This window comes from Rattus norvegicus, chromosome 11 (assembly GCF_021556685.1).
Source record: "Rattus norvegicus strain SHRSP/BbbUtx chromosome 11, alternate assembly SHRSP_T2T, whole genome shotgun sequence".
Classification (NCBI taxonomy): Eukaryota; Metazoa; Chordata; class Mammalia; order Rodentia; family Muridae; genus Rattus; species Rattus norvegicus.
The window spans coordinates 49,184,771-49,194,575 of record NC_141544.1 but is presented as its reverse complement, the minus strand read 5'-3'; the positions used below and the strand labels follow the sequence as shown (position 1 = coordinate 49,194,575).

General features: G+C 48.2%; 2 long non-coding RNA genes across 4 annotated transcripts; one reads left to right on the top strand and one right to left on the bottom strand.

The window, feature by feature from the left end:
* The first annotated feature begins 824 nt into the window (after positions 1-824).
* LOC148002559 (uncharacterized) lies at positions 825-9,291 on the top strand. Of its 3 annotated transcripts, none has more exons than XR_015633366.1 (3): positions 1,034-1,163; positions 1,297-1,744; positions 8,473-9,291. It is a non-coding gene; the product is annotated as an uncharacterized LOC148002559 (long non-coding RNA). The 3 variants fall into 3 exon arrangements; XR_015633365.1 differs by having other exon boundaries at positions 8,323-9,291; XR_015633364.1 differs by lacking the exon at positions 8,473-9,291 and having other exon boundaries at positions 825-1,163; positions 1,297-1,818.
* On the bottom strand, positions 6,532-9,221 carry LOC148002560 (uncharacterized). Its single transcript, XR_015633367.1, has 2 exons — positions 9,059-9,221; positions 6,532-8,799 (listed from the first exon to the last, which is right to left on the bottom strand). It is a non-coding gene; the product is annotated as an uncharacterized LOC148002560 (long non-coding RNA).
* Positions 9,292-9,805: the final 514 nt, after the last annotated feature.

Genomic DNA, 9,805 nt, shown 5'->3' with positions numbered 1-9,805 from the left:
CTGGGTACCCCAACACTGACTGTAGCAAGACCTATCCCCAGACCCCAGCACATTAAAACACACGCACGCGCGCGCACACACACACACACACACACACACACACACACACACCACAACACAACACAGCTAACCCCTACCCCCAACCCACCGCCAGAGAAAATGTCGATTACCAAGCCCAAGGCACTCCCACGACCAGAAGAGCACCCCAGGAAGTCAGCCCCTGGCTGTCACCCCTGACTGTCACCCCTAGCTGAGAAGATGGCTTTTTCCTTTCTTGTTCTCAGCTCTGGGCCCACACACTGCAGGAGCTGCTGCAGCGGCAGGATGCTTCTGAGTTGGTTTTAGAATTTGACTTGATTGATGTTATTTTCTCTAGATCGGGCTGTTCTTTTGAATCGCGTGCTATGTCCATCTGATGTGTAACCCTCATTTGTGTGTGCGCTGCTACCCACCCAGAAGCACAACTTCCTTCGGTGTGGTGTATATACAAGTCTCTGCCAGTGAATCCAAGCTAGCATCAAGCTCTGTGACATCTCTGCCTTAATTTTACAGGAAGAACACATGGATGCCAGCCTGCCCTGCTGTTTCTAGTCCCGGCGCCTTCGCCTCCTCCCCCCCCCCCCAACCCCCGCAATCCCTTACCGTCGTCCGGCTGGAGCTTAGAAGGGACAGGACAGGGGACGCAGGCGGCCCGCAGGCTCTGTCCAGGCCAGGGCAGCCGCAAGCTGGACTGGTATTTGCAAGTGGGAGGAGCGCGCGGCAATGCGCTTAGGGACTCTGATAGGTGCGCGGCGGCAGGAGGAGGTGCACTTGACTCCCGCAGCGCAGCAGCAGCCGGTCAGTCAGAGTCTGGGCCCCTGGACCACAGCTCTGCGAGCTACGCTATGGAGAAGCAGCAGGAACCGGCTGCCAAGGTCCCGCCTCCCGAGTGTGCTGGCCAGAGCATCTTCCCTGGCACCAGCATTTGCGCAGATCCTCCCGGGCCTGGGCTGGCTGTGCGCTCTGGCCCTCCCAGGGGACGGTCTCGAAGTTAACTTTGAATTTACTCCCGGTGCGAGCCAAACCGCAGAGTCCCGCGTTTCCCAGACCTCAGTGACCTCCGGAAGACCACACGACGCTCCCTCCCCTCGAGAGGAGAGAGGGGAGAGAGAGGGAGACAGGAGGTGTGTTTGGGGCTGGGGGGACGCGAGGCATGGCAGGGATTCTCATAAGAAAGATTTGTGCAAGGTGGGGTTGTGCCTACACCCTGTTCACTTGGGCAGTGACGAAGGTATAATTCATTTTCCCATTTTGCAGATTTGGAAATTGAGGCACAGGAAAGTTAAGAGGCCCGTGCTGGGTAATGCTCTCTGCCACAGGTCAAGTGGAAAAGGATGTGTCGGTAGAACAGAGGAAGAGGCTAACTGGAATAGCAGAAGACACCGAACCTTTCTCTGGCCTGAAATATGTACAAGACTGCACAATTCTTTACCAGTTGAATACCGCTGCAATTCAGTGGCCCTCAGCCCTAGCTGCACAGTAAAATCTCTGAAGAAGCTCTGAAGAAGCTCCCATCCCAAGCAAGCTAATGTGGCTTATTTTCATTAAGGCCGTGTCTTCCATGTTCTCAGAACAATGCGGGTTCTTGTTAGCCTACAGTTTAGTGGGCCATTGCTTTTGCACAAAGACAAATGCGCTAGGGACATGGAGCAAACATTAGGAAGACTGGAGTCCTCAGCCCTGATACGGACTCCTTTCAGAGAAGGTGGGTGGGGCCTATGGATTGTGGGGACTGCGGGAGAGGGAAGGCATTAAATGATACACCGCCAACACCCTAAATTATTAAACTCCCACACTACTCTGTTCAGGGCTTCATGAAGAAGCTCAGTTTCCTAGGGAAACCAGGGACTGATATACAAGCAGGACCAAAACATACAGAGCCTCCTACAGCCAGGGAGCTGGTGACGGGGTGCAGGGCTGAGGCTGCTACCCTCCACATCTGGCCTCTCCTTCCTGACTCTCCCTGACCTCCAGAGGCAGGAGTGTTCTGCTTGTTTCTGGGTTTGCTGACTTACAAAATGGTGAGTGATGTCTCTGGATTGGCAGATGCCTCACGGGAGAGCAAAACCGACTCTAGTTAAGAACCACTACTCTAGTAGAAAGATCAGGACCCAGTGACCTACAAACAGCCCTGTAGAGTGTCTCTCGCTTGGGCATTTTGTTAAAGGAACAGATCTGATGCCTACAGTCTCACTTTAACTTCCTCCGTGTTACTGCTTGGCACTTCAATGCTTCTTTGGTCTCTGGCTTCTGTGCCAGAGGAGACACTGGGACACCCCCAACACATCATAGTTAAAGCACCGGCCCAGCATGTGGAAAATGAGCGTCAACACGTGTTGGAGCAATTAACAAGATGAGGAGTGGATGGTGTCTGTGGAGTGCCAGCTGGGATGGTGAAAGTGGTGATGATGTGGTAGCAATGACTAGAACAGACCATACCTTCTTCCACTGCTGACCTGGGCTTGGTTGTGGGACACAGAGGAAGTGTTACTTGCCTGACTCTCACTCTTTTCCAAGAGCCTCAAGCAACTGCCAGCAAGATATTCCTGGCTTCTGAATCAAGAAGCTGGGTAGGGGCAGCCTGTAGCTAAAAGTCCCAGAGACCCATCAGAGATTCTGTGAGGCCTGGAAAATGGTTCTCCCAGGGAAGCCATTATCCTAATTACAATGACTCTGTAGGGAAGGTTTCTCAGGCCCACAGCAGTTTTCTGAACCATTAAACACAGCTATCTAGTGGAACAGGAGAAGGGTCATTGAGACAGAGTCGGAGAATAAATTGGTTGCAGCTCAGAGTACCTGGTATGAATGCTGGGTGCTAAGTGTCATGGACAGGGAGGCCACTATCCCAGGGCCCTGCATTCCTGTTCTACCAGGGACACCCTGCCTATGTGTGTCAGCACCCTTCCACAGATAGGCTGTCCTTTTCCAACCTGGGCAGGAGCTTTCAGTTGGGTGGCAGAGTAGAGAGGGGTTCTCCCTCCCTTTGACCCACATTGGTGAAACTTCCCCTGTTGTGGCAGAGAGGCAAGGCTGAGGCCATTTATATCACATATGGGGGCAAGTAAGTGACCCTCGTTCTTGTAAACAGGTAGGCCCTCAATGCCCCGGTGATGGAGTCCACTCTCTGGAAGGTCAGTTACACACAATACCACACACACGAACACATATACCACACACAAACACACACAAATAACATAGCATACACACACACATATGACACACACAAACACACACATATATATATACCACATACACACAACACATATATACCACATACACACACACACAAATACCACAGACATTCACACATATAACACACACACACACACACCACATACCACATACACACACACACAAACTTACTCTGGATGGCCCTAGCACTCACACCAGACACTCTGAGGTGCACACAATTTATTCTCCATCCTTCAGTGGAGAAACTGAGGGCCGGGTCAATGGAAGAAGGCTGCATTTGGAGGCCTTTAGTTACCTCAGAAATGCAGAGCCTTCCAGCCCTGCCACTAGGACTGAATAGTACTGGGGATGTGGAATGTCCTCCCCTCCCAGAGGCCCATGCCTTAAAGACCTATTGAAGAAGCAATTGGATCCCAGAGACTCTGACCTCATAAACAGTTTCAGTCACTTGTCACTTGATGGCACTGAGAAATTGGGGGGGGGTCCTAGAAAGTGTGTGTGTGTGTGTATGTGTGTGTGTGTGTGTGTGTTATGTGTATGGTATATGTGTCTGTGTGTGGTATATGTGTGTGTGGTATTTGTGTGTGTTTGTGTGTAATATATGTGTGTGTTTGTGTGTGTATCTGTGGGTATGTTTGTGTGTCTGTGTAGTATGTATGTTTCTATGTAGGTGGTATATGTGTGTGTTTGTGTGTGTGTATGTGTGGGTAGGTTTGTGCATGTGGTATATGTGTCTGTATGTGTGGTTTGTGTGTGGTATATATGTGTTTGTGTGTGTGTATGTGTGCATATGTTTGTGCACATGGCATATGTGTATGTGTGTATGGTTTGTGTGTGTGATATATGTGTGTCTATCTATGGGTATGTTTGTGTGTCTGTGTGGTATGTATGTCTGTATGTAGGTGGTATATGTGTGTGTGTGTATGTGTATGTTTGTGCATGTGGTATATGTATATGTGTGTGGTGTATGTGTGTGTTTGTGTGTGTGTGTTTGTATGTGTGTACATGTGCACTCAATCATATGGGCATCCATGAACATGCCAGAGGTCCAGTGTCTTTTCTCAGCCACTCTCTACCTTATTTTTTCAGACAGGGTCTCTTGTTGAACCAGAAGCTCACCGTTCAGGCTACACTTGGTAGTCAGCAAGTCCAAAACCTCCTGTTTCCACCCCTCTGGCACAGGCCATCATCCCCACCCCTGGCTGAGTCCTGAGGCTCTAAACTCAGTCCTCACGCGTGTGCAGCAAGCACCTTCCCAACTGAGCCATCTCTCCAGCCCTTCGCCTCTGGTCCTTGCTCTCAGTCTGGTTCTGACTGCCATGGAGTGAGCAGTCTCTGAGTACACTCCCGCTGCCAGGAGGCTCTGCCTCACTTCAGGCTGAGCAGAGGATCCAGCCAAACTTGACTTCTGAAACCACAAGTCAGATGAACTCTACCTCCTTATAACTAGTTTCTATGTCAGGGGTTAACTCACATGGAGAGCACAGTTACTCACTTTACAGTTTGTATTTTTATCTCTTCTTCATCTGAGATTGTTCTGAGATTGTTTTATGGCCCGCATGAAGTCCAGAGACGCTGAGTGTCTGAGTTTGATTTCCTGTGGCTGTGACAAAAGACTCTGACAAAACCAAGCCAGAAAGGAAGGGTTTACCTGGCTCACAGTTCCAGGTCAGTTCATCACTACCAGGCAGTCCAGGTGTCAGAAGGCCAGGAGTTAACCCCTCCCAGGCAGGCAGGATGGCACCCCAGTGACTTTCCAGGTGTCAGCTGCTGAGCTGACAGCTTGTTGCCTGGTGACTGGTGACAACAGATGAACCCATTGTGCTTCCTAACTTCTTGCATCACCAGAAACTTGAAACACAGCTAGTCACTGCACATCCTTAATCCCCAGCAGAAAACAGTGACTTTACGCACATGCCAGTGCTCAGAAGACTGTCATGGTTTTACCATCTAACATCCCCTGCTCAAGGAGCAGCGCCACCCACAGTAGAAGGTCTTCCTACCACACTCCCACACCCCACAGACACAACCATGGACCGATCTGCTCTAGAAAATCCCTCACTGAGACTCTTCCCAGGTGTTCTACATTGTGTCAAGTTAACAATTAAAAAATAACCACCATACTTAGACGTGGGCCATTTACTTTTAGACAGTGGGCTAGCTATCCATACAAAATACCACCTTTGGTCTGAGGCTGCTCTCTGACATATCCAGCAGGTTCTGGAAAGGAACCCCTAAGATAAGTCAAAGGTCTTCAAATCTAAAATTCATCTGGAATCTTAGGATAGAGATTCTAATCCAAAGAGAGGCTTGGAAAATGAAGAGTTTAGCTAGCCAACCGTCATTACCTTCCCACTCTGGAGGTTGGTTCTACCCTTCAGTTTCTTCATCTAAAGGTCAGGTACAAGCTCCAGACCACTGCAAGGATTATGGATCCACCATGACCATGCAGCTGAAAGCTGGGAGTCTCCAGAGGGCCTTGTACTTGCTTTGCTAACATGTAATGTTTGTTTGATTTTGTTTCTGCCTTTTACCAGGTGACAGTCTATGGGCAAGAAACTGTTACTATCTTACTAATGTTATTCCTCCAGCTGCTGTCACAGTGCAGTACCTGGTGGGATGGTTAGTAGAAACAGTCAACTGGACACAGAGTTACCTGGGAAGAGAGTGTCAGGAGAGATCGTCTAGGTCAGGTTGGCCCATTGCATATCCGTGGAGGATTATCTTAACTATGTTGATTAAGAGGAGAAGACGTGACCACTGTGGGTGGCAGCATTCCCTAGGCACAAGATTCTGAACTATATAAGAGTGAAGGAGGAGGGGTTGGGGATTTAGCTCAGTGGTAGAGCGCTTGCCTAGAAAACACCAGGCCCTGGGTTCGGTCCCCAGCTCTGAAAAACAGAAAAAGAAAAAAAAAGAGTGAAGGAGGAGTCTACAAGATGGCATAGTTGCTGGCAAAGGTGCTTGTCTGAACTTGAGCTACATGGAAGAAAGAGATACCTCCCAAAAAATTGTCCTTTGACATCCACATACATACATGTACTATGCCACATGTCACACACACACACACACACACACACACACACATACACACACACACACACACACACACACACACACAAATCAATGTAATTTTTAAACAGTGGACAATGAAAGCTGAGTGTGAACACATGAATCTGCTGTCCCCTGCTCTTTACTGTGGATGTGATGTGACCTCCTGCCTCAAGTTCCTGAAACTTTGATTTCCCACGATGACTATAACTTGGAACTGTAAACCAAATGAAACATCTCTCCAATAACTTGCTTTTGTCCAGGTATTTTTATCACAGGAACAGGAACAAAAAGAACAATGTGAGCACTCAGACAAGGGGTCCATGGATAGAGCAATACCAAATGCACATACAAGTGAATGATGGGTAGAACTCAGCACAGAACCCAGAATGCAGTGAGCACCATATACATGATTCCCCAAATGCAGTGAGGACTGGACACACGGTGCCCCAAACGCAGTGAGCACCACCCACACAATGCCCAGAATGCAGTGAGCACTGCACACAAGATACCCAGAATGCAGTGAGCACTACACACAATCAACTTCATTTGCCATCCCAGGGCTCACTTTGCTTTTACAACAAAGGGTCTTTTGCTAGGAATGTTGCTCAATGCAAAGATGATGCCATCAGTGGTGATTTTGGGAAGAGAGGACCATAAAAAATCTCTCTCCCTGAGTTCAAGCAAACAAAAGACACTTCCCACTGGTCTTTTCTACATCCGTTTCAGAAGAGAGGATGGAAACCCTGATTCTTTAAGACAGTGTGGAGGATATGGTTCAGTGTGTCAAGTACATGCTATGCAAGCATGAGGTCCCAAGTTCAGACCCTCAGCATTCATATAAAAAGCTGGTTTTCATGGCACTGGGGAGCCATAGACAGGCAGATCCTTGAAGTTCATTGGTTGCCTGGCCGACCTCACTGCTCCATGTTCACTGAAAAACCTCTCACAAAATAAGGTGGGAAGTAATTGAGGAAGGTATTCAACATCGTCCTCCCTCTCCCTCCATAAACATGAGCACACATAAGCTGGCAAACTCACACACATGTAAACATGTGCCACACATGTGCTCGCATGTGTGCATGCACACGCGTACATACATAAAACTGTCTTTCTGGCACTAGAAGTGAAACATGCACATACAGAGAACAGCAGTTTGGAGAAAGGAGACTTAGTTCTGTCTGTCATTCAGATCCATGGATAGCCTGGGCTTTCTATAGAACCATCCAGAAGCAGAATTGAAGAGCCAGTAGCTGGAGAAATCAAGAAGGAGGCAGGAAGAAGCATCATTCCACATTAATGAGCTATTCCTTTGAAGATGTAGCAGCCTTCACATCTGTGAAGCTGCCCTGTCACCTTAGATCCCTCCTTTCTGTCTCTCCTAGAACATCCGCCACTCTCTTCAGAAACTCTTTCTTCACAGACAAATACCACTCTTATCAGAAAAAGCCACCTGCTAGCCCTGGGTGAGCCGGGTGACAATGAAAATCAAGTCCATGTTCTGAGAGATAAGGAGGTGTTTATTCTGCAAACACCTGGGAAAGAGATGAGACCTGCACCATTTGCACTAAGGGACACTTTTCTGAATTGTGTCAATTCTTTGTGAGATTCGTACATTGATCTACTTTTTTTTTTTTTTTGGTTCTTTTTTTCGGAGCTGGGGACCGAACCCAGGGCCTTGCGCTTCCTAGGTAAGCACTCTACCACTGAGCTAAATCCCCAGCCCCACATTGATCTACTTTTAAGGATGAGGACTTGAGTCTGAACCCCAGAACTAACATTAAAAAATAATTGAACCCATGCATGGGTGGATATGGGTAGGGTCACCAAGAATTAAGCACTGGCACACGTGTGCTTGCACACATGAATGCACATACATGCACATGCATATACATGTACACACATGCACACACTCATCTGTATGACCACACATGTATACATTCACACACATGCACATACACACATGAACACACACATGTACACACATGCACACATGCATATGTTCATAGGTGCATTTACATGATAGTCTTTCTTCCTCAGGAACACAGAGGAGCAGGAAGAAGACCAGCATGGAGCCAGCAGTCTTTCCAATGCAGAACCAGGATTCTCACACGGGGACAGCTCAGCACAGGATGACTGATGGGTGCTAGGGAACTTAGTAGAATCTTATCCACTGTTCTCTGTTTAAAGGTTAGAAGCTCTTGTTCTTACATAATGTGTGTAGACTTGGAGCGAACTAGCCGAAGAGGCCTTCAGTCAGCAGATGGCATCTTACGACTTGCCCACCGCTCTGGATCAGAGGGCTTTCCACACTGGTCAGTGGGACCCCTGTGCAAAATGCAGACAGGAAGCCACGGGAAGAGGAAGCTTGTCACCCTGGTGTTCCAGGCATCTCCTGCTGCTGCTGACTTCAAACAGTCCTCTGTGGCTAGTCCACGTGGTAGGGCACCGGATGAGGCCTGACAAGAGGTTTCTTGTCAGCTCGCGGCAAAGGCAGGGATGAGGAATCCACAAGAGCTGGAGGGAACAATGAAGGCCGACAGCAGTAAAGCGCATGAGATGCTGCAGCAAAGAGGTCACAAAATATCACTTTGCGAAATCGATAGACACTGATAAAAATTTTAAGGAATAAAATAGCAAAACGAGCCTCGGAAGATCTGCCGTCGCCTACCAGAAAGCCGCCCGCTTTCAAAGCCCTGTTTACACACACCCTGCGCAGCCCAAGAGCCCACGGAGCGGGCAGGATGTATTATTTACATCTGAAATTGAGACCCACCGGTGACTGAGCCTGTGGCCTCTTGTTACCTCCAGCAAGGCTTCCTGTGCAGCGCTGGCCTCTTCTTGGCTTGCTTGTCATTGAGTGAGCAGCCCCTTGGGAGGAGGGGCGGGAGGGAGTGCCCAGACAGGGCCCAGCCCTCTGCATCCTCTCCTCTCACTCTGCCAGGCTGGTGTCCTTGTGGTGACTGTGTGTACCACGAATAAATTAAAAATGCAACTACGCGAATACAGAGAACGCTGCTGAGGGAAGACTATTTTTGGTGGTTAGTCTTGTCGAGTAAAACCTAGAATCAAGGGCCATTTGGGAAACACATTTGAGCACCTTTTTGAAGCAAAAATATTAATTATTATTATTAATTACTGTAATAACTCTGAGTCAACCATAATTCCAAGTATTGGCATATTAGCTCATTTCCCTCTCACCACGCTCCTATAAGGCAGATGGTATTTTGCAGATGAGAAAAATGGGGCTCAGAGAGGTCAAAGCATTGACCCAGCATCATCTAAAAGAGGAAGAAAGTGTTAATATGTTATTAGCAACCTAATTCAACCACTTTTAAAACGAAGATTTATTTTTATTTTTTAGTCTGGCGTGTGTGTGTGTGTGTGTGTGTGTGTGTGTGTGTGTCTACAAATAGGAACTGAGAACCCCTAGTTCTGAAGCTACAGCTATGAGCTGCCTTGTGGGTCTTTGGAACTAAACTCTGGTTCTTGTGAGATCATCAAGTGTTCTTAAGCACTGAGC